Here is a 25,252-nt window from a genome sequence, read left to right as displayed (position 1 = left end):
AGGGTGCCAGCAATCGCAAAGGAACTAAGAGGGTTCATGGAGCTGATGGGGGGGGGGGGGGGGGGGGGGTGTGTGGATCCATGGAGATTTGGGCAGCCGAGGTGTGAAGGAGTTCTCCTTCTTCTCACATGTGCATAAAGTGTATTTCCGGATTGATTTCTTATTCTGAGCAGGGTCTTGCTGGCTGGGTGGTGGGGCACGGGGTACTCGGCAATTACAGTCTCAGACCATGCTCCGCACTGGGTTGACCTGCAGGTTAGTAAAGACAGTAACCAGCGCCCGCACTGGAGTTGGATGTGGGACTTTTGGCGGGTGAAGGGGTGTGCGAGCGGCTGAGGAAATGTATTCAGAGCGACCTGCAGGTCAATGACACAGGGGAAATTTCAGCAGAGGTGTGGTGTGGGAAGCACTGAAGGCAGTGGTCAGGGGGGAGCTGATCTCAATCCGAGCCCATAGGGAGAAGGTGGACAGGGCAGAGACGGACCGACTGGTAAGGAGATACTACAGATTGATAGGAGGTATGCGGAGACCCCAGAGGCAGGGCTTTTCAGGGAACGGCGGAGGTTTACAGGCGGAGGTTTAGCTTGCTGACCACAGGTGGAGCAGCTGAGAAAGGCGAGGGGAGCGATCTATGGAGAGAAGGCAGCAGAATGCTCGCACAGCAGCTTCAGAAGAGGGAGGCAGCTAGGGAGATTGGGAAAGTAAAGGACGGAGATGGGAACCTGGTTGGTGATTCAGTAGGGGTGAATAAGGCATTTAGGGATTTCTACAGCAGTCTGTACAGGTCGGAGCCCCTACGGGGCCGGAGGGGATGAGGCACTTCTTGGAGGGGTTGAATTTCCCAAAGGTGGATGTGGAGCAGGTAGAAGGGCTGGGGGCCCCAATCGGGTTGGAAGAGGATAGTGGAGGGCTTGAAGGCCATGCAGGCGGGTAAAGCCCCGGGTGCCGGATGGGGTACCCAGTGGAGTTTTATAAAATGTTCTCGGGGATATTGGGGCCGGTGTTGCTGAGGATGTTCAATGAGGCAAGGGAGAGAGGTGTGTTGCCCCCGACGATGTCACAGGCAATGACTTCGCTGATTCTTAAGCGGGACAAGAACCTGGAGCTATGTGGTTCCTCCAGGCCGATCTCCCTGTTGAATGTAGATGCCAAGTTGCTGGCCAAAAATCTTGTCCTCCATGATCGAGGATTGGGTTTCTGACGTTATTGGGGAGGACCAGACGGGGTTTGTTAAGGGCAGGCAGTTGTGGCCAATGTAAGACGGTTGTTAAATGTGACCACAATGCCCCCAGAAGGTAGGGAGGTAGAGGTAATGATCGCAATGGATGCAGAAAAGGCTTTTGATCGGGTAGAATGGATTATCCGTGGGAGGTATTGGGATGGTTCGGATTCGGGCGGAGCTTTATTGACTGGGTCAGGTTACTGGATCAGGCTCCTGTGGCAAGTGTACAGACGAATAGGACAACATCGGACTATTTTTTACTGTACCCGGGGACGAGACAGGGATGCCCCCTCTCCCCACTGTTGTTTGCGCTGGTTTTATAGAGCCATTGGCAATTGCTCTGAGAGCCTCGAGGGGCTGGAGAGGACTGGTCCGGGGAGGGGGTGGGGCACAGGGCTTCGCTCTATGCGGATGACCTGCTTCGGTGCGTTTCGGACCCAAAAGAGGGGATGGAAGAAATCATGAGGGCTTTAGGGAATTTGGCCGGTTTTCAGGGTATAAGCTTAATATGGGAAAGAGTGAGATGTTTGTGGTCCAGGCGAGGGGACAGGGAGAGGCGACTGGGAGAGCTGCCGTTTAGGTTAGTAAAGGGAAGGAGGGGGTTCCTTCAGCGTAGTAGGGACAGAGGAGGATTGGCACTACCGAACTTGGGCGATTACTATTGGGCCGCAATTGTGGGCAATGATATGTAAAATGGATGATGGAGGGTGAGGGAGCGGTGTGGAAAAGACTGGAGAGAAAGTCCTGTAAAGGGACGAGTTTAGAGGCGCTGGTGACGGCGCCGCTACCGATCTCACCTAAAACGTTTACCACGAACCCGGTGGGTGGCGGCAACATTGAATATCTGGGGACAGTGGAGGCGACAGAGAGTAGTGCGGGGAGCCCTGGTGGGGTCCCCAATCAGGAACAACCATAGGTTCGCCCCAGGAAGAATGGATGGAGGATTTCAGAGCTGGTACCAGTTGGGAATTAGGAGGGTGGGAGATTTATTTATAGATGGGACTTTTGCGAGCGTGGGAGCATTGGAGGAAAAGTATAAGTTGCCCCGGGGAAATTTCTTGAGATATATTCAGGTGAGGGCGTTTACTAGACAACAGGTGAGGGAATTTCCGTTGCTCCCGACACAGGGGATACAGGACAGGGTGCTTTCAGGGGTGTGGGTAGGAGAGGGCAAGGTGTCAGAGATTTACCGAGAGATGAGGGAAGAGGGGGAGGAGTCGGTGGGCGAACTAAAAGGAAAGTGGGAAGAAGAACTAGGGGAGGAGATAGAGGAGGGTATGTGGGCTGATGCCCTAAGCAGGGTAAATTCCTCTTCCTCATGCGCCAGGCTTAGCCTGATTCAATTTAAGGTGCTACATAGAGCACACATAACGGGAGCAAGATTGAGCAGGTTCATTGGAGTGGAGGACAAATGTGGGAGGTGTGGTGGGAGCCCGGCAAACCACGCACATATGTTTTGGGCGTGCCCGGCACTGGAAGGGTATTGGAAGGGAGTGACGGGAGTGATTTCGCGGGTGGTGAAGGCCCGGGTCAAACCAGGCTGGGGGTTAGCTCTATTTGGAGTTGCGGAAGAGCCGGGAGTGCAGGAGGCGAAAGAGGCCGACGTTGTGGCCTTTGCGTCCCTAGTAGCCCGGCGCAGGATCCTACTCATGTGGAAGGAGGCGAAACCCCCCGGACTGGAGGCCTGGGTAAATGATACGGCGGGGTTCATTAAACTGGAGGAGATAAAGTTTGCCCTGAGAGGATCGGCTCAAGGGTTCACCAGGCGGTGGCAGCCATTTCTCGACTACCTAGGGGAACGTTAGAGGGAAGACAGATGACCAGCAGCAGCAACCCAGGGGGAAAGGGGGGGGAGGGGGGAGGGGGGGGGGGTTTAGTTTAGTTTAGGTCAAAGATAAAGGGGTTTTGTTACTTGTGTATTGTTAAAAATTTCTGTATTGTTATTGTTGCGTTTGCTTTGTAAGAGGGGAAAAATTGTTGTTTGGGAAAAAAATTTCAATAAAACATATTTTTTAAAAAAAGGTTAGTAAAGGGAAGCTTTAGGTACCTAGGCATCCAAGTGGCACGGGAATGGGGCCAGCTGCATAAATTGAATCTGGCCCGGCTGGTGGACCAAATGAAGGACGATTTTCGGAGATGGGACGCACTTCCAGTTGTCTCTGGCTGGGAGGGTGCAAACGGTGAAGATGACGGTCCTCCCGAGATTCCTATTTGTATTTAAGTGTCTCCCCATTTTTATTCCGCGGTCCTTTTTTAAGCGGGTCAACAGAGTGATCACGGGCTTCGTCTGGCCAGGCAAGACCCCGTGAGTAAGGAAGGTAATGCTTGAGCGGAGTCGGGTAGAGGGCGGGCTGGCGCTGTCAAATTTCAGTAACTATTACTGGGCGGCGAATATAGCCATGATCAGGAAGTGGGTGGTGGGGGAGGGGTCGCCATGGGAGTGTATGGAGGCGGCTTCATATAAGGGCACCGGTTTGGGGGCGTTGGTAACTGCACCTCTGCCGTTCCCCCAGCACAGTACCCCGCCAGTCCAGTGGTGGTGGCGGCCCTGAGAGTTTGGGGCCAGTGGAGGCGGTATGTGGGAGCAGTGGGCCCCAATCTGTGATAATCACCAGTTTGCCCCGGGGCTTATGGACGGGGGGTTCCGGTTATGGCGGAGAGCGGGGATTGAGAGGATGGGGGATATGTTCATAGAGGGGAGCTTTCCGAGTATGAGGGCATTGGAGGAAAAGTTTGGGTCAGCGAGGGGAAACAAATTCAGTTTTCTACAGGTGCGGGACTTCCTTCGTAAACAGGTGTAATCTTCCCGCTCCTACCGCTAAGGGGGATTCAGGACAGGGTAGTTTCCAGAGGGTGGGTAGGAGAAGGGAGCGTCTTGGACAGTTATAAGAAGCTTATGGAGTCAGAGCAGACGCAGGCTGAGGAGCTGACGCGCAAGTGGGAGGTGCTGGGAGGTGAGATAGAGGATTGTCTATGGGCAGACGCGTTGAGTAGAGTCAACGCGTCTGCAACATGTGCCAGGTTCAGCCTGATACAATTTAAGGCTGTTCACCGGGCTCACATGACAGTGGTCCGGATGAGCAGATTCTTTGGGGTGGAAGACTGGTGTGCAAAATGTGCGGGAGGACCGGCGAACCATGTCCACATGTTTTGGACATGTCCAAAGCTTAGGGGATTTTGGCAGGGGTTTGCGGACGTCATGTCCACGGTGTTAAAAACAAGGGTGGCGATGAATCCAGAGTTGCCGATTTTCAGGTTGTCGGAAGACCCGGGAATCTAGGAGGAGAAAGAGGCAGACGTTCTGGCCTTTGCTAGCCTGGAGACGGATATTATTAGCTTGGAGGGACTCAAAGCCCCCGAAGTCGGAGACCTGGCTATCAGGCATGGCTAGCTTTCTCTGTTTGGAGAAAATCAAGTTCGTCTTGAGAGGGTCACTGTTAGGGTTCACCCGGAGGTGGCAATCGTTCGTCGACTTCTTTGCGGAAAATTAATCATCAACAGATTGGGGGTGAGGGGGGGGGGGGGGGGGAGTAGTTCATATTAGAGTAGGGGGTCAATAAGGGTGGGACCTGTACGAGAGGCAAATGGCTTTTGCACTATGTTTATGGTTTCATGTATATTGTTTCTTTTGTTGTTACTATACCAAAAATACCTCAATAAAATGTTTATTTAAAAAAAATAATACATTGCATTTCTTGGTCTGTGAAGCTGTTATCAACGGCTGTTAAAATACTCCCTATACATACCCACGCCTGGTTCTCATGAGGTAGTTTACACAGTTTGTAACTTATTGTTCAGGAATGTGGCTAGTTCAGCCATTTTGTGTCTTTAGTATTGCTATAATAGCTAACAGCCATTTTGTGTCCTTTCTGATATTAACAAGCATTGTGCATACACTATCTATTTCTACAAATTGCCTCTTCTAAACAGACATCTAAGCAGAACTATTCAAAAGTAATATAGGAGCAAAAATGTAGTTACAGAGTCACCTATAATTTACATCATAGTCCAGTATCAGAAAATGTCCCCCAACAATATGGTACATGAATTTCAGCATTGATGTGATGCAGATATGTAGGCCATACATCCGAAAGACTGATTAATCATATCGAACAGCACATCCTTTCAGCTGTTTCAAACAGGGAGAGAACTGACTGTATTCAACTAACTCATGAAAAACTTTGTTGCAAAACTTAGAACATAATGTTTAACTTTTGATGTGATCCAAGGTTTGGGCAATACTTGCTGAACAATCCAGAGTGTGCTAAGGATTACACTAACAACCAATTTAGGATCATCAGTTAAGCTCGCAGTGCTTGCTTGCTCACTTAAGCTTGCTCAAAACTACATATATTAGGAACATAGGACTTAGGGCCAGGAGTGGGCTATTCAGCCCTTTGAGTTGAATTCAATGAGACCATGGCTGATCTGGTTGTGGCCGCAACTCCGCTTTCCTGTCCAGACATTGTACCTTTTTGAATAAATAAAAGCGTGGGGGAAATGACAGCTCCTTGGTGCATTTGCAATGGAAACGTCTCGACCAATCAGAACCAAATTGCCAACTAATCAGCGCCCCTTTTCCTATGCAGTATAAATTGTTGTTCCCTTTGAAATTTGGCATTCTTGCATCTATCCTGTTAAGTGTAAAACAAAAAGCTTTGACAACATATTTTTCTGCAGCAATAATCTAGTTCAGTACTACCAAGTGATTATTCTTTCTCCTTTCCTGCATTTACCCGGTTTCCCCTACCCTGCTGAGTCAGTAACATACTCCTCCTGTCTCTCTACATTCTGGAGTAAACATTCTAGATATGCTTACACATACCTTGGGCGCAATTCTCCCATCGGGAGACTAAGTCCCGACGCCTGTGTGAAAACCGGAGTGTTTTTACGTGCGCCGGGCCTTGGCACCGCGTAAAAGCGGCATCGCGTAAATGATGCGACCGGCGCCGCGTAAACGACATCACCCGCGCATGCGCGGTTGCTGTCCTCCCCGCAGCCGCCCCGCAAGAAGATGGCGGATCGATCTTGCGGGGCAGTGGAGGAAAGGAGGTCCTCCTTCAGGGGGCCAGACCCCTTTTGAGCCCCCCCCCCACCCGTGCAGGAACCCCCCTCGGCCCCCACAGGCCGCCCCCCCCAGCGTTCCCGCAGGCAGCGACCCGGTGTGGATGGCGCCGGCAGGAACCTGGCGTGTTGGGCAGGCCACTCGGCCCATCCGGGCCGGAGAATCGCCGTTCGCCCATTACCAACGGCAAGCGGCGATTCTCCCAGCGGCCAGCCGTGATTCTCGCCGCGCTGGTTTGGGGGGGTGGGTGAATCGCGTGCGGGAGTCTGGACGGTGTGGCAGGACTCACGCAGCGCCCGGGCGATTCTCCCACCCGATTGGGAGGGGAGAATTCCGCCCCTTGAGTCCGTGTTTCCAACTCATATTCCAACTCAATCATTCAAAACCACTCATATTTTCCACTAATATGGACACACTGGCTGTGCTAGACATTATTTATTCCACACTTCTGTAGCAGGATGTAAATATTTTTTTCACGATAAATGTTTTTCATTTCCAGTACTATCAGAATCATCTGGAATACTAAACTAATGACTTCTTCTGCTCACTTTAATATATTTAGCCCATTACATCTATTTCTTTTTGGTAATTAGCTCCCGGGTATACGTCCTGGTTCCGCAGCTTCGCATTTACCCCAATGATGTGCTGGGGAATCCCTCGTGGAAATTCCCACGTGCCCTGAAGTCCTAACTTCCCCTGGATAATTCCACTAGACAGGGTATCATCCAACAGAAGTGATTTAAATCGCTAACTTTGGATGGTTATGCCAGTTTTAAACTGATAGTTGCGGTGAAAGAGTTAAAAGAGAAAAATAAAATTACTTCTAACTTTAGAGTAATTATTTAAACAACCGGACCCAGCCTTGTTCGGGACACCCCGCACATACTCGACCCCCCAGGATACCCACCACACTGCCCCCATCCAACCTCTTTCCCTTCCCCACCCTTCCAAGCCCCCACCTCTGCTCCAAACTCCCCCCTCCATCTGACCCCTGTCCCCTCTGGTCCGGTCTGTCCCACCCCACCCCCTCTCATCCGGTCCAACCCATCCCCTCCCATCTTCCCCAGCTGGTGCCGTGAAAAGGGGCTGTTCCTTTCTTCCCTGTTCCTAGTTCATCTTCACCAATGCAGCCGTGGGCACGCTCCGCTGTTCCTGTCTCACTCAGCCTGAGTGAGGAAGTTTGCGTGAGACAGGGGCTTTAAAATTACAGCTAGGGTAACTTCATCCAGAGTGGCAATCCAACGAAATTGCCACTCTAAGTAAGTTACGGTTCAAAATAGGCTGTGGATAAATAATTATACACGTAGCTTTTTGATGCACGATCAATGGCCGCTAAAGCGAGGTTGTAGTCCAACTGACGGCTTTAATAAGTTAGATGTTTCCCCCAGCAGCTCAGGTACAGAATGAAGGCTGCTGAGGCAGCATGGGATCTTATACCCCGCCTTGCAGGGCGGAGCTACCATACAGCTTGACCAATAGGAAACATACAATATCTACCAATGGTGTTCCAGCATTACCAGGTACCGTAATACCTCTACACAGACTACCAAATTGTTATTCCTTGAGCTCTGCCATTCCTCCCTCTGCTGACTATGGCATCACTGGATGGTCAGAAGTGAGGAGGCAGAATGGCAGGTGTTTTATGTCTCCTGTGCTTGCAGGGAAAGTATTATGGACTCAACACTAAGTTCAACAAGTTCAGATCATAACCAGCACTTTTGGACAGTAGGTGCTTGTAACCTCCTCTCGATCCATCTTTAGTTTCATACTTGCCCTGCTGCCACCACCACCTTTTGCCGTCCACTGTTGTCCCTTGTGTAACTTAAATCACTCCTGCCTTCCACGCCATCTCAGACCTTTCCAGGACCCTGGGCTTGCAATGACAATTTTCCAGGACTGTCAAAAGATCACAGATCTGAAACATTACGATTTACTCTGCATGGATGTTGCCTGATTTGCTGGGTATTTCCAGCAATTTACATATATGATCCAGTTTCTCAAATCTTTCCTCAATACTGAAACACATCAGGTTTTTAAATCTCGCTACTCTCTCCACGGTCATGATAACCTTAACATTAGATCCCCAAAGCAACACAATATTTTAACTCCATCCTAACCAAATAAATGTTTAGTGTTAACAATTTTTTTTTGTACTGTATTTATGAAAAATCTATGAATATATATATATATATCATACACATATATATATATATGTAAGTATGTATGTATATGTGTAAGTATGAACCTTCCTCGTCTGAAAAATGGGATAAAAGCAAATTACTGCAGATGTTGGAATCTGAAACCAAAAGAGAAAATGCTGGAGAATCTCAGCAGGTCTGGCAGCATCTATAAGGAGAGAAAAGAGCTGATGTTGAGAGTCCAGGTGACCCTTTGTCAGAGCATTGATAAAGGGTCATCTAGACTCAAACAATAGCATTTTTCTCTCCTTACAGATGCTGCCAGACCTGCTGAGATTTTCCAGCATTTTCTCTTCCTCTTTTTTGCATCGAAACCGTAAATCTCTCTGCCCTTCAATTCTAACTTTTGCCGTTAAACGTAACCTTTCTCCTCTTGGCTTCAAAATGTGTAACTCACCTTGCCTGACACTAACTTTCATTTGACATTAATCTGTCCACTCCACTGACTCCTTAATATGTCTACAGTCCTCTCAGCAATGAGTCAGGTTTTTTTTGGTTAAGGATAGTTTTTCCGGTTTCCAAGTACACATTGTCCTTATCAAATAATTTCTCATTGAAATTAATTGTTTTCACAGGAATTTTAAATAGAATGCCACTTCAATTCAAAGCAAGAGGCTCTCCCACTTTCCAGAATTGTCCTATTTTTAGCACATCCAATGAGTCTTGTCTACACTATTCACTCTATGGCACAAGAACATTATACGACTAATAACCGAACAGCAAGTGTGTAGGATCGTGGGCAGAATCCTGTGTACATTTAGAGGTGCAATTCTGCCAGTGAATGTATAAAAGATAAATAGGTTATTAAGAGAGATACCTATCTAAGTTGCAACAACAGCCAAAACAAAACGAACTATTTTTCCAAGTTAAGCAAGCAAAAATATTAACAAATAAAAAAAGCTCCAAGGGGACTGGCCCTTGATTTACCTTGTGGCGAATGGCTATTCCTCAGCATCACTTAAATCTTATAAAATCCATAATTGTACCACAAACTGACCAGAGAGTAACTAAGAATGCTGTTTGCATAAGTTCACCTTATTTTGTTTAAGCCGCGATATTGCAAGTACGACATAACCCAGCTGCAGTTTTACAAAATAGGAGTGTATTGGATTTCCAATTGAAATGCAAGGTTGGCAGTTCAGCATAATTTCTGCAAGCGAGTCACAGATCAATTACTCTTTTAGACCATAAAAGGAATGTTAGATACAAAGGCATAATTTACACCACACATCTCAATGGCTATTGCCACATCACTCATTCCAGGCAAATAACCAACATGCTACAAGATCCTCCTCATCACAACTTGGTAAATAACAAGGACAACTTCATTCGATGAAAATCAAATTTCAGGATGGACCTTTCACCACAGAAAAACAAAATTCAGACAGATTCAGCGTGAAGTATAATTTTTTATTTAAAATGAATTAATATCTTTAATTAAGCAGTGTGGTTAGCAAGTTATTTAGATTAGGCATCTGTAACTGAGCAATTCAACATTAAAGGTCATTTTAGCTTTTGACATACAAAGTTAAAAAAGAAGATGGCTGAAGACGAAGCTTTAAAGTAGTACTAATGTTTAGTCAGTTTAATAAATTTTTTAAAATTCAGAGGTAACATTAATTAAATGCTTGCAAATACCAAGATAACATTGACCCAAATTTAACTTGCTCAGAAATGCATTGTCTATCCAGTAACGATACACAATAATCAGATAACTGGGCCCTGCCAATTGAACAAATCAAAAGATACACACATTGTTTTAATAGCACGTGTGGCCAAGTCAGATTCCTGGGTTTACAATAGCACATATACCCAAATTGGATTCCTGGCTTTTCTTCGATGCAATACTGCTTACATCGGGATGAAAGCAAAATGAACACAAGCTACCCAATTGTGCTACAATTTCCACAAATAAGCGACCGGCTTGTGGATGAAGAAATTTAATCCCAACTCAAAACTTGTTGGTGACAAATTGTTACTCCAATTAAGTCAGCTGGTACTGTATTTCAGGGTTTCTGCACGACTAACAGTGACTATCTTTCAAAAGTACTGCTGCAAAAGTGCTTCGAGATATCGGGTGATCGTGAAAAGCATGAGAGAAATGCAAGACTTTCGTTATTATTGTCCCTTAGTGTCCCTTAAAATTCCTGAAGGGTTGCCTTTGTGATTCCTGAAAATTGTCTGAGAATGCGGTTTAGCACAGGGCTAAATCGCTGGCTTTGAAAGCAGACCAAGGTAGGCCAGCAGCACGGTTCAATTCCCCTAACAGCCTCCCCGAACAGGTGCCAGAATGTGGCGACTAGGGGCTTTTCACAGTAACTTCATTTGAAGCCTATTTGTGACAATAAGCGATTTTCATTTCATTTCTCTTAAGGGCAGCACGGTAGCACGGTGGTTAGCACAATTGCTTTACAGCTCCAGGGTCCCAGGTTCAATTCCCGGCTTGGGTCACTGTCTGTGCGGAGTCGGCACATTCTCCCCACGTGTGCGTGGGTTTCCTCCGGGTGCTCCGGTTTCTTCCCACAGTCCAAAGATGTGCAGGTTAGGTGGATTGGCCATGATACATTGCCCTTAGTGTCCAAAAGTGCCCTTAGTGTTGGGTGGGGTTATTGGGTTATGGGGATAGAGTGGAGGTGTTGACCTTGGGTAGGGTGCTCTTTCCAAGAGCCGGTGCAGACTCGATGGGCCGAATGGCCTCCTTCTGCACTGTAAATTCCATGAATGCCAATAATGTTAAGACGTTCAATGCTGACTTGAGCAGTGGAAATAAATAATTGCCTAACAACCTACACTAACCAAGTCATAAAATCATGGTCCCTGGCTCAAGTTCAGGGAAGGAGTACTTTACAAGTCATAAACAAGTTACGGCCCCACATATTTGTGGTGGACCTTTGTTAAAATTAAGGGGTCAAAGCAAAGCCAACCAGTGTATAATACCATGCTTCAATCAGCACCTCCTGGAGATAATTGACACAAAAGGAGGTAAACCCTTCTGACACGTAGGTCGCTCAGAGTCGAGGGTGGTAGGGTCCAGGGTCAAACCGGGCTGGGGGCTCGCAATATTTGGGGTTGCAGAGGAGCCGGGAGTGCAGGAGGCGAAAGAGGCCGGTATTCTGGCCTTTGCGTCCCTGGTAGCCCGGCGAAGAATTCTTCTTCAGTGGAAGGATGCGAGGCCCCTCAAGCGTGGAATCCGGGATCAACGACATGACGGGGTTTATTAAATTGGAGAGGGTGAAATTTGCCTTAAGGGGATCGGTGCAAGGGTTCTTCAGGTGGTGGCAACCGTTCTTAGACTTCCTGGCAGAACGGTAGACAATGGTCAGCAGCAGCAACCCGGGGGAGGGGGGTTTTATTTTATTTTTGTTCGTCTATATTGGAGGTGTATATATTTGCTTTGTTTGCCAAGTGTTTCGGCGGGTGTTAATATATTATTTATGTATAGGGGGGAGGGGGCACTGGGTTGTTTTGTTTTGTATTTAATTCTATTGGGTTCTTTTTACATTTTGTTGTTGATATTTTGTGAAAATTTTAATAAAAATTATTTGTTAAAAAAAAGTTCTCTTTTGTTCATCATGGATGGAAGCTTTTTTTAAATGCTCAATGTTAGTAAGACTTCCATATCCTCTGTTCTTCTCTGCAAGAGCTTTTACCGAGGAAAGGATTTTTCCAATGACAGGGTTCCCCATTCTGCCACCTGCAGAACCAGCAGGGAATGCATCCCCACTAATACTGACTGTCCCGCAGCCATTTAATGTTCCAACGAGCATTAATTGAAGGAAGATGGTTCTTCTGCACTCACTCAGGAGAAAGTCGCACCTCAGAGAGCTGCAAATCTGTAGTCTCCAGTGGCCAGGACTGGATCTACAAGCAGCCCCGGTGTTATGTATCAGAGTAACACGGTGCGATGGGACGTGTTATGCAATGACATCATCAGAGCTTGTCGCGGGCTTTTGCGGAGTTCACCATTGTACCCTTTTTGAGTAGCATCTTTAAATAAACTCTTGCACTATGTTATACAAACTCGACGTGCGCCAACTCAGATTCCCTCTCTGTGCAGCTACAACAGAGAACATAACAGAATCAGAACCAGGCAAGAGCTGTGGTGTCATGGCTGGGTGGGGAGGTCAAGTCCAGGAAGAGATGGGGGTCTTGATGGAGAAGCTGGGCAAGAGGGAGCACCCATTGGAGGGCAAATCTTGTGGGTGGAGCACCCAATGTGGCAAGCAGTCCATTGAGGGAGGTGCTTGCCCACCATTCCCACACAAGGCCCGAGCAGAGTCACTGGCCAGGCTTCCCCCTACTGCAATTCCTCAGAATTGAAACAGGGCAGGAAATGGCTTTGCATGATCATTAATTCCCACTTACAGGTCTCATTAGGGGGGCAGCCAAGGTCTCGCCCCTCCCATTGTAAAGCTGTGGACAGGTGGGGGCAAATAAGGCATCCCCCTCCCCAAACCAGCAAGCCCACTGGCAGGGGGAAACCCTGGTGGGTGTCGGAGGGATCCTTTCCACTACAAAGTACAGTTAAGGACTGAGAATCGGAGATTAGAAATTAAACTGCAGGAGAATAGCATCAGTTAATTGTGAGTAGTCCACGTTTGTGGAACGGGACAGAGAAGCCATTTCAGATATCAGATAATATGCAAGGTTAGGACAGAAAACCAAGTGAGACCAATAACTTCACCACCAAAGGATCTGTTGACTCAACACTTCTGAAGCTGATGCCTGTATCTCAACGATGGAGACTGTAGCTGTGCAAGTTCTGACTGTTGTTAATCTTACATGCAGATCCAAGCAGGGGCTGGTTTTGCACAGTGGGCTAAATTGCTGGCTTGTAAAGCAGACCAAAGCCAGCAGCGCGGGTTCAATTCCCGTACCAGCCTCCTCGAACAGGCGCCGGAATGTGGTGACTAGGCGCTTTTCACAGTAACTTCATTTGAAGCCTACTTATGACAATAAGTGATTTTCATTTTCATTTCATTTCAAGCCTTCCAATTGACCAGTCTAATCTCTAATGTGTTGCCTAAGGAGCTACTTTTAATTGTATTCTCGCCAATTCATAACATCAGATTCTGATCATTACCAAGGTTAATACTCAGCATCCATTCAGGTTGACTTGCTGTGATTTATTGAATTCAGGTCAAGGACTGGCCTTGTGGCCTGCACAGAAAGAGAGAAAGAAGAATGTAAAAACCAAGGTCAGGTAACCTGGTGCAGAGCATGACTACTGGAAGCGGGACGAAGAGGTCCTAAACCAGGACGAGGTCCCAAACCAGGGAGGAGAACAGGGAGGGGTTCCCAAAAGCAAGCCCCAGAGAAGGGATCAAAGACAGGGGTCCGACATAGGCCCTGTTAAGTTAAATTAAAAAGGAAGGAGCAGAGATAAATGCTTTGAATTAAAGAGCTGCAGGGAGAAGACTTTAAGCGAAGTGGGCACGGAAGAGCCCTGAAGATCCAAGAAGGCAGCTGAAGGTTGGTCACTCCATGATGTGGGCCACTAAAGACACCCCCCTTTTGGTCTAGTGGTGTTCTGCTTGGCATGGCTGAAAATCTGAGATTGTGTTTGGGAGGTGAAGCTTGTGTACGCGGGGATCAGGGGAAAGAATCTCGGAAGGCAGGTACCCTGCGAGGTTGGTCTGTTGAAGCCGTCCCAAGTGGAAGCAACCCTTTGGAGAGAATACCAAGGCAAGATCTTCAAATGTGGAGATTAGGAACCCCAGTGAGAAAGATGAAGTTTCCGGGAGATTGGTTGGCACACAATGTAACAAACATCTGGGTGGGTTGTTGACAAATCCATGGAATCGATGTTGGTCACATGGGTCGTCTATTGTGTAGTGTGGTGTATCCACTATTGTGTAGTGTGGTGTATCCAACCAAAGTTTGTCTGTTAATTCACATGACCCTCACACTTACCCTGAATGTTAGGGTATAAGCAAAATATTGTAAATTGTTTTACCTTTCTAACCTTGTATAGAAAACTTTTGTTTGCTCAAAACCTGTGGGATCTTGTGGCCTTATTCACTGAGTAAGTGTCTTGAATCTCAAATGTTATTTCCTTTAAATAAAAATTACTGGCCCCTAACCAGACCTCTCCCCATGTTTTGGAGCCTGGCCAAGGATCATAATAGATATATATAAATGCTCACAGTTGACAAGTGTTTGCGCACCTAATTTTTGCTAATTGTAATTTCTGATCAATACTGTTTACTGCAGAAGTAGTGGTTTGTCTTTTTCCTTAATTTGGCAAAAGATAGATTGAGGGGAACCAAACTAAAGGATTAGCAAATTAAATTAATTCCTACCCAAACAGGCCAGAAAAGTCGATCAGAGAGAAAATCAAGCATCACTCATCCCTCGAGCAGTGGTTCACAAACGGGTGTCTTTAGAAGATTCGACATGGGGTCCACAAAATAAATGCAGTCATTAGGGAAGCACGGTAGCACAAGTGGATAACACTGTGGCTTCACAGCGCCAGGGTCCCAGGTTCGATTCCCCGCTGGGTCACTGTCTGTGTGGAGTCTGCACGTTCTCCCAGTGTCTGCGTGCGGTTCCTCTGGGTGCTCCGGTTTCCTCCCACAGTCCAAAGACTAGCAGGTTAGGTGGATTGGCCATGATAAACTGCCCTTAGTGACCAAAAAAGTTAGGAGGGGTTATTGGGTTACGGGGATAGGGTGGAAGTGAGGGCTTAAGTGGGTTGGTGCAGACTCGATGGGCCGAATGGTCTCCTTCTGCACTGAATGTTCTATTAGCAGTGTGTTGCTGCATTGACGGTCCATCATCCCCCACTCCCCTTGCCCCTGCCTGCCTCAAGTGTCGACTTGCATGTAAAAGTCATGGCACTCCTTTGGGAATATTTCAAATACAAGGTTCAAAACTTTATCCAGCCACGATCTTTGGATTAGTCTGGAGTTATTGGTCTGGGGTTACACCACCTGCTGTATTGATGAGCACTTTATGATGAAATAAAGGCAGCTGTTGCTGGTCATCTGGGTGTGGGAGGCTCGTGGTCAGGATTTTGCAGCTCTGAGAGTTAGGATTGTGGAAGAGTAAATTATTTTGAAATGGAAAGTATTTAAAATATACTACCAAATGCTTCAGCTGAAGCCATGATCAATGCTGAGTCCAGTAGCAAGAAGCAAAGCGGAACAGAAAGCACGAGAGTTATATAGAATTTGGATTTATGGAGCTCAGGTGATGGATGGTCACAAGTGTGCTTACAAATTAACAATTGGAAACGCTGTTCAGACTGATGCTCCTAGAATGGAAGGTATATTGTTGTTTACATTTTCTGATAGTCTTATGTTCTGATAGTTTACATTTTCTGTTAGGGGGCGGCACGGTAGCACAATGGGTAGCACTGTTGCTTCACAGCACCAGGGTCCCATGTTCGATTCCCGACTTGGGTCACTGTCTGTGCGGAGTCTGCACGTTCGCCCTGTGTCTGCGTGGGTTTCCTCCAGGTGCTCCAGTTTCCTCCAACAAGTCCCGAAAGACGTGCTATTAGGTGAATTGGACATTCTGAATTCTCTCTCTCTGTACCCGAACAGGCACCGGAATGTGGCGACTGAGGCTTTTCACAGTAGCTTCATTGCAGTGTAATGTAGGCCTACTTGTGACAATAAAGATTATTATATCCCATAATGAAATTAAACCAACACAATTAAAGCATTACGATAGAGTTTAGTTTTATTCAGAGTTTTATTCATATAGGTGCTAGTTGAATGCATATAGCAAAAGTGTGCTAAATATTGAAAGTTTCTTGACTATGGGAACTCGATCATTGTCTCAAAAAATGAATTAACCATTGTCTTCCAGTGTATTCCGCACTGAGAATGTATTGTTCTTGTCTAATCAACTAATCAATTCTAGCAAGTTCTCTGCCAAACTGTGTAACATGGCAGGTGTGAGAAAACATATCCAGTAATTTTACTAAAACTGCGCACACAGATGCTAAGCTAGTTTTGATAGGCACCACTGAACAATGCTTGATTATCAGCCTCTAAGTAACAGACATTAATTTTAACAAACCAGGAGGTCTCAGCTGAGAATTAGAAGCCAATGAAAGTAAATGAGGGGTTAAGCCAGAAATAAGAATTCCCTTAAAATAAAACCTCGTGTATCAGGGTGTTGAATCGGATGATCAACCACGATCATAATGGCGAAGCAGGCACGAAGTGCCAAACGGTCTACTCCTTCATCTATTTTCTATGTATATTTCTATATATGTTCAAGCTACTGTAGAAATGTGAACATTTTTGTGGAGTGAATGGCAGTACAAACATTTTGGCCAGATCACTTTCCAATTACACAATTAGTACACCACGACTATTAATTACTTGTTCACTGTGCTGGGTTGTGGCAATTTTTCTCGGATCAAGTAATGAATAAGGAAATAGTCAAGTTAGTGAATAATTTCATGGGAATCATAATTGCATAAGTGACAAAATTCCTCGCTGATTGCGCAGACGGTGCCTGCTGCTGCTGCAACAGAAGTTGCGCTAGTGCAAGAATAAGAATCAGACACTCATGAACAAATCATGTCACATTGTATTTTGCATCACCACGACCTTGCTTGAAAAAGAATGGAAACTGAATGACATACAGTTAAACATAGCTGTCAAAGCTGTGCATTAAGTCCAGATCTGCAAATTCATGGCTGTCTGCAAAGCTGTATTCAAAAATGCACGCAGGGCATGAAACATTATTGCTTCACCTTGTGTTGGTTATCTCAAATCCAAATCCTAAAAAAAAAAAAGTGCTTTGAGCTTCATGGAGAGTTGTAAATTTTGCTTTGGTTAAATTTTAAACACTCCATCTGCTTAACAGTCGCTTCACTTGAAAAAGTAAATTAATCGTGTGACATGGTCGGAGACTTTTTGACATAAACCCAATACATCTGTTAAACCAGTATCCACCCAAAAACAATTTTTGGGTTATATCTGCTCACATTAAATACTCTTCCTATTTTACACCATGATAGTATTACACCACTAATAGTATTAGTGAGAGGCAGCACGGTTTTGTGAAGGGGAGGTCGTGTCTCACTAACTTGATAGAGTTTTTCGAGGAGGTCACTAAGATGATTGATGCAGGTAGGGCAGTAGATGTTGTCTATATGGACTTCAGTAAGGCCTTTGACAAGGTCCCTCATGGTAGACTAGTACAAAAGGTGAAGTCACACGGGATCAGGGGTGAACTGGCAAGGTGGATACAGAACTGGCTAGGCCATAGAAGGCAGAGGGTAGCAATGGAGGGATGCTTTTCTAATTGGAGGGCTGTGACCAGTGGTGTTCCACAGGGATCAGTGCTGGGACCTTTGCTCTTTGTAGTATATATAAATGATTTGGAGGAAAATGTAACTGGTCTGATTAGTAAGTTTGCAGACGACACAAAGGTTGGTGGAATTGCGGATAGCGATGAGGACTGTCTGAGGATACAGCAGGATTTAGATTGTCTGGAGACTTGGGCGGAGAGATGGCAGATGGAGTTTAATCCGGACAAATGTGAGGTAATGCATTTTGGAAGGTCTAATGCAGGTAGGGAATATACAGTGAATGGTAGAACCCTCAAGAGTATTGAAAGTCAAAGAGATCTAGGAGTACAGGTCCACAGGTCATTGAAAGGGGCAACACAGGTGGAGAAAGTAGTCAAGAAGGCATACGGCATGCTTGCTTTCATTGGCCGGGGCATTGAGTATAAGAATTGGCAAGTCATGTTGCAGCTGTATAGAACCTTAGTTAGGCCACACTTGGAGTATAGTGTTCAATTCTGGTCGCCACACTACCAGAAGGATGTGGAGGCTTTAGAGAGGGTGCAGAAGAGATTTACCAGAATGTTGCCTGGTATGGAGGGCATAAGCTATGAGGAGCGGTTGAATAAACTCGGTTTGTTCTCACTGGAACGAAGGAGGTTGAGGGGCGACCTGATAGAGGTATACAAAATTATGAGGGGCATAGACAGAGTGGATAGTCAGAGGCTTTTCCCCAGGGTAGAGGGGTCAATTACTAGGGGGCATAGGTTTAAGGTGAGAGGGGCAAGGTTTAGAGTAGATGTACGAGGCAAGTTTTTTACGCAGAGGGTAGTGGATACCTGGAACTCGCTACCGGAGGAGGTAGTGGAAGCAGGGACGATAGGGACATTTAAGGGGCATCTTGACAAATATATGAATAGGATGGGAATAGAAGGATACGGACCCAGGAAGTGTAGAAGATTGTAGTTTAGTCGGGCAGTATGGTCGGCACGGGCTTGGAGGGCCGAAGGGCCTGTTCCTGTGCTGTACATTTCTTTGTTCTTTGATTTTGAAGCAAATTGATTCAAAAGTTGGAAAGACGGTGAAAACTGAAAATAGCAGAAAAGGTTTTACATTTGAAATTTGTTTTTTCCCCAAATCCACAGCATATTGCAAATCAAAGATACAGCACAATATTTTTAAAAACTGCCCAACATAAAATATATTTTGCCATCCACATTTATTTATTCATAAACATGTTCTCCAAGAAACCTTTTCAAAGCAGCTCTGCTGGCAGTTTTGAGGGATGTGACAGTGACACCTTCAGATGTTAACTAGTTACTGCAGTATATTTCTTTGCATTTTTTTGCACTCAGTTGCACAATAGATTTTCGGGCGGTGGGAGTAATCAGTGCTGCATCTCATTCAAATACAATAAAATACATTTACACAACTTGTAATCAGTGGTCTCCAGCCTTTTTTGAGCACAAGATCACTTCTGGAATCTAAATGCAGAAGATCTACCCTGAAAAATTCGACTTCATTATAACCCACAAAAATGTACGGCATGCACACATAACATTCACCTATTCTTAGTGTGAGACCTGTGCTTTCACACTATCTGTGAGTGATGTGAAGTCTGGGTCGCAGTTTGAGATGGCCAGTCTCATACAACCCATCAGATGGGCATCTGGGTAAAAAATCTCAAGAGGCATGTGGAATCAAAGTAGGCCTTCAGCTGGAGTGCGCAGGATGTCAGAAGAGGGGACTTGTTTCTGTCCACAAGTCCCCCAAGTCGTTATCCCTTGTCCCTAGCTTTCAGCTCTATATCATTTTGCGTGGTGCTGATTTCCATGTCAAGTTCACTGCTTTGTTCAAATGCCTGCTGAAATTGTGATGTCAGTTCTCCAATGCCCACTTGGTGGAAAGGATTTGAGACGAACATAATTATTTATTCAATCTGGTCTAATGGTCAGTTAAATTCTTTTTCCAATTTGTCCAGGTGGTCTCAGAATTGGTTTGAATTGAACCCTTTCTGTTTGACCTGTTTCAACTTGAACTAATTCACTGCACTAATCATGTGTGACAAGTCTCTGCCCTTCCTCTGCAGTTTGCGATTCAGCTCATTCAATTTTGCACTTACGTCCGTAAGAAATGCCGCAAGAAACCACATATTATCTGACAGCTCACCGTACACCTCATTTCTTGATTAAAGACAGGTGAAAATTTCAGGGGGCAGATCTAAAAATCGCTAGAGGACTTTCCCTCGACTTAACCGCCCCACATCTGTATGAAGGATTACTTCACCATAAGTGGCATCAAGCTCATCGGGTAACTATTTAAGCAAGCGATGCTGCAGAGCTCTGGCATGAATTAAGTTGGCGATCTTGGCAACAGCTGTCATTACATGAGGAAAGTCAATAATCTTGCTCGCTAGCACTTGTTGGTAGATAACACAGTGGTAATTGTAAAAGGAGTGGATTTAAGTATCATTCTGCAAAGGACAAATTCGACATTCACAGTGCACCATGGGTTGTGACTGAAACCAGTTTCTTAATCGGAATTGTTTTTCTCACTCACCTACCTTTTGAATTCGCTGGAGACATTCTCGCCTCTTGTCCTCTCTTAGTGGAGGAAGAGTGGGAAAGTCTCTTTGTTGTTGAGTCTTTGTTTCAATCCGCTAGGCCATATTCTTCATGACTACTAATTTATAGAATTGTAGAATCGCTACACTGCAGATCATCATCATAGAATTTACAGTGCAGAAGGTGGCCATTCGGCCCATTGAATCTGCCCCAACACTATGAAAGAGCACCCTACATAGACCCGCTCCCTGTCCCCGTAACCCCACCTAACCCAATCTTTGGCCACTAAGGGGCAATTTAGCATGGCCAGTCCACCTAACCAACACAGCTTTGGACTGTGGGAGGAAACCGGAGCACCCGGAGAAAACCCACGCAGACACGGGTAGAAAGTGCAAACTCCACACAGACAGTGACCCAAGGCCGGAATTGAATCCTGGCCCATGGTGCTATGAGGCAGAATTCTCCAGCGAATTCAAAGGTAGGTGAGTGAGAAAAACAATTCCGATCAAGAAACTGGTTTAAATCACAACCAATGGTGCAGTGTGAATGAAGTGCTAACCACTGTGCCACCCCATCAAACTGCAGTGAGAAACATTCACAACCTGGTAAGTCTTGGTGTATTTGCTGAGACATGTCCTCAGACAATTCCACCTTTCTGGCTACAGAGCCAAGTGGCATGTTCTTTACACCTGTCATAATTTCATCTGTTTTTCAAATCTTTGAACAAAGTGTCGGTTGAAATCATCATTGCCTCCTTGGTTAGAAATCATTCACCGATGGCCAAGTTATGTTTCACCAGCAGATAGTGAATGCTAAAAGATGCCTCTTTGCTAGCCTTGCTTTTAGCTGCAGGTTTTGAAAAGGGTGACTGTTGAGCTTTCAAAATTCCCTTTAACTTTCTTCATCCGAATCACGCTGTTTAAAGGGAAACTTTCTTGAAATTTTTGTCTGCATTGCCTTGTGATGCCATTCCAAATTAGCTCTTTCACTCAAGTCTACACAAATTAAACAAATGGTCCTGCCTTTGACATTTGTAAGAAGAACTTTGTTTTCCCAACCCTGGTGGAATTGGAGGTTTTTGACTTCTTGGGAGGTCCCTGCCTCCTCACTCATCATTTTGTCTTCAACCAGCTTATTCCAAGTTTGGCCCCTGCGAGAACCTGGTTGCCAGAATCCCACAGATCGTTGGCGTTGTTGGGCAGTCAGTGAGCTGATTCGTTTGTCATTACGATAAATCCGGGGGTTTTGTGCAATTTGGCACAGTTCGGCAGTCAACAACAATCGACTGTTCGAGACTCCAGGGTCAACCGGTTGATCATGGTCGACTATTTGGAGACCACTGCTGTACATATGCAATAATCTTCTCCCTCCTGTTCAAGCACAATTAGTCAATAGATGTCAGGAGAAGTGAACAAGAAGTACTGATCTTGGGTTCATCAAGTTTCAACAATACAAACAGCTCAATTCTGATGTTTGTGGAAGAAATAAAGCTGGAAACTGATAAATTAATGGTCAATATTTCTATAAATTTCAAATCAGTTAATCCGTGATTATGAGTAAACAATCCAATTGATAAAATACGAACAAAATATATGCAAAACCCACAATGTTGCAAATGTGAAGAGAAAATGTTGGAAAAAGCCAGATTAGGCAACATCTGTGGAGATAACAGGTAAATATAGGGGCCGGAACTCTCCGGCCTTTGAGACTCTTTTCCCACTGGTTATGCACCCCCGCCCATGGCTTCCTAGCGGTGGGGGTGACATCAATGGTGAGTCCCATTGACAAGTGGTGGCAAAATGGAATCCCGCCACCAGCGAATGGCGTGCCGCCGAGAAACATGGTGCTGGGGGACCGGAGAATCCAGCCCAGGGTCTTCATCAGAACCAGAAAAATTGCATTTCAAAATGGGGCAATAAAAAAAAAAGTGGAAGGAGAGGTTCAAAGCGCACATACACACATACATAATAATAGTAATCTTTACTGTCACAAGTAGGCTGACATTAACATTGCAATGAAGTTACTGTGAAAATACCCTAGTCGCCACATTCCTGTGCCTGATCGGGAACAGAGAGAGAGAATTCAGAATGCCCAATTCACCTAATAAGCACGTCTTTCGGGACTTGTGGGAGGAAACCAAACCACTCGGAGGAAACCCATGTGGTAGTCACCACTGTTATGTTGCCACCTAAAATGGCTGATTCCCGATTAATTTGGCCAAAACCCGATATAAAATGGCTAACCGAAAAGGCTGATGGGAAAAGCAGCCAACAGGACTCAAACGGACGGCTGCAGGTAAAACAGTGTATTCGCCTCTGGGGGAAGCCAGGCAGATCAAATCATGCAGCCATTTAACATCACAACAATCCAGCCATCTGCATAGTGAACAGCCATCCCCGGGAACAATTGCTATACATTAACATTTGTAAAGCTACTCCAGACCTCTCGGCACCAAGAGAGGCTAACACAAAGAAAGATGGGCAACCACCCCCCCCCCCCCCCCCCCGATCAAGGAATGCCCCATTATTGGAGCATATCGAACCAAGTGATTGGGACCAAGTCCAATCACTTGGAACCAGGGTCAAGGTCCGCCCCGAGAGGCGGGAAGCCCCTAGGAACTATAAAAATAGGGGCCAAGTTCTGATCGACCCTTCTCTTCCTGCTCGCAACCTTCGCAAGAACCTTCGACAAAGAAACTGTAAGTTTGACTCCAGCGATCGCTACCCGACAGACTCCTAGCCATCGACCAGTATCAGCCTTTTGAATCCCGCAGGCCAGATCCAATTCGAAAGACCATTCGTTTCCCTGACCTGGTGGGCCATTCCTAAAGTTAAGTATTGGCCAGTAGTGGTAGGTTTCGATATAGACAGTAGGATTATTGTATAAGTATTAATTGCTGTATATAATAAATGACCGCTGATTTAATTCTTACCAAGCGGTGTGCTGCATTATTAATCATAACTTGAACTTGAACCACGTGGCGGTATCAGAAAGATACCTGGCGACTCATGAGCAAAGGTGACAGAATTAGAGCTAATAAAACTAAGGCTAATAAGAGCAACAGTTGTATTATATTGTATATATGGGTATTATGGTAAGGCCCCTGTACTACAGGTACGGGGGTAGATCCCAGCCTGCTGGCTCCGCCCAGGAGGCGGAGTATAAATGTGTATGCTCTCCGAACAGCAGCCATTTCATAAACTGCTGTAGCAGGCCACACATCTGTGTAATAACGCCTCGATTACATTCTACTCTCGTCTCGGTATAATTGATAGTGCATCAATTTATTACACAGAGATTTTTCAGAGATGGACCTCCGCATCAAGCCGGATCACCTGCAGCTGCATCCTCAAGCAGACAACGCCAAAAACAACGTCCAACATTGGTTAGCTTGCTTTGAAGCATACATCGGGTCTGCACCAGACCCAATCTCAGAAGCACAGAAGCTCAAGATTCTGTACACACGGCTGAGCTTCAATGTTTTTCCCCTCGTCCAGGACGCGCCTACCTATGCAGAGGCCATGGCGATACTGAAGGAGAATTACGCTCAGCAGACCAACAAGATCTACGCCAGGCACTTCCTTTGGGGCAGCACGGTAGTATTGCGGATAGCACAATTGCTTCACAGCTCCAGGGTCCCAGGTTCAATTCCGGATTGGGTCACTGTATGTGCGGAGTCTGCACATCCTCCCCGTGTGTGCGTGGTTTCCTCCGGGTGCTCCGGTTTCCTCCCACAGTCCAAAGAGGTGCAGGTTAGGTGGATTGGCCATGATAAATTGCCCTTAGTAACCACAATTGTCGTTAATGTTGGGTGGGGTCACTGGGTTATGGGGATAGGGTGGAGGTGTTGACCTTGGGTAGGGTGCTCTTTCCAAGAGCCGGTGCAGACTCGATGGCCGAATGGCCTCCTTCGGCACTGTAAATTCTATGATAATCTATCTATGTGGCACCAACTTCCCGGTGAGTTTGTGGAAGATTTCCGGTGTGCCCTGTTCGCCCTGGTGAGAGACTGTGATTGCCAGGCCGTTTCGGCCACTGAACATTCGAACCTGCTAATGAGAGACGCGTTCGTTACGGGCATAGGGTCTGACTACATCCGCCAGCGCCTCTTAGAAGGGGCCACGCTTGAACTTGCAGCGACCACGAAACTAGCACTCTCGCTCGCCTCACGCAACGTACAGGCTTATGCCCCCGACTGCAGGGCCCACCCCCCCTGTGCATCATGGACCCCGCCAGCGGCCACCCCATCGTGGACCCCATCAGCGACCACCCTCAGCCAACCCCACGCCTGCGCCGCGCGGCAGCCAACCAACCCCGGGGGACCCAAGTGCTACTTCTGCGGACAAAACACCCCGGCAGCGCTGCCCGGCGCGGAGTGCGCTCTGTGACAAGAAGGGACAAGTCGCTTCAGTGGGCCAGGCCCGCTCAATCGCCGCTATTGTCCCGGCACCCCCACGTGCGTCCAGTGGGTGCCGCCATCCTCCTCTCCTCAGACCACATGCAGCCAGTGTGCGCCGCCATCTTGCTCATCTCAGAACCAATGGGCACCGCCATCGTGCCTGCTCCAGGACACGTGCGGCCCGAGGGCGCCGTCATCTTGCTTGCCCCAGTACATAGCCGCCTGTGGGCGCCGCCATCATACCCGCCTCAGGACACCTCATCGGGCCGCTCATCACCTGCAACCGCCGCCGACCAGCCGCGTCTCACCTCGGTCACGATCGAACAGTCTCGACCGCACAACCTTGCGACCGCTTCGACAAAGGTGAAGGTCTACGGGCACGCGATATCCTGCCGTCTGGACTCCGGGAGCACAGAGAGCTTCATCCACCCCGATATGGTAATGCGCTGCTCCCTCGCGGTACACCCCACTAACCAAAGAATCTCCCTGGCCTCCGGATCCCACTCCGTGGTGATCCGCAGGTCCTGCATCGCATCGCCACCCTCACCGTCTAG

At 46.7% G+C, this 25,252-nt stretch overlaps 1 protein-coding gene and 1 long non-coding RNA gene across 2 annotated transcripts in view; one reads left to right on the top strand and one right to left on the bottom strand.

Annotated features, from left to right (window-relative positions):
• Nucleotides 1–25,252, bottom strand: part of LOC140388398 (FYVE, RhoGEF and PH domain-containing protein 3-like) — a 427,056-nt gene that overhangs the window by 341,291 nt on the left and 60,513 nt on the right. The window lies entirely within an intron of this gene.
• The window catches only part of LOC140387746 (uncharacterized), a 31,875-nt gene continuing 22,122 nt past the window's right edge, over nucleotides 15,500–25,252 (top strand). Inside the window, exon 1 of the long non-coding RNA XR_011933995.1 lies at nucleotides 15,500–15,752. This is a non-coding gene — a long non-coding RNA (uncharacterized lncRNA). The remainder of the gene's footprint in view (nucleotides 15,753–25,252) is intronic.

Source organism: Scyliorhinus torazame, chromosome 13, assembly GCF_047496885.1.
Source record: "Scyliorhinus torazame isolate Kashiwa2021f chromosome 13, sScyTor2.1, whole genome shotgun sequence".
NCBI classification, from domain to species: domain Eukaryota; kingdom Metazoa; phylum Chordata; class Chondrichthyes; order Carcharhiniformes; family Scyliorhinidae; genus Scyliorhinus; species Scyliorhinus torazame.
This window is presented reverse-complemented; position numbering and strand designations above follow the sequence as displayed.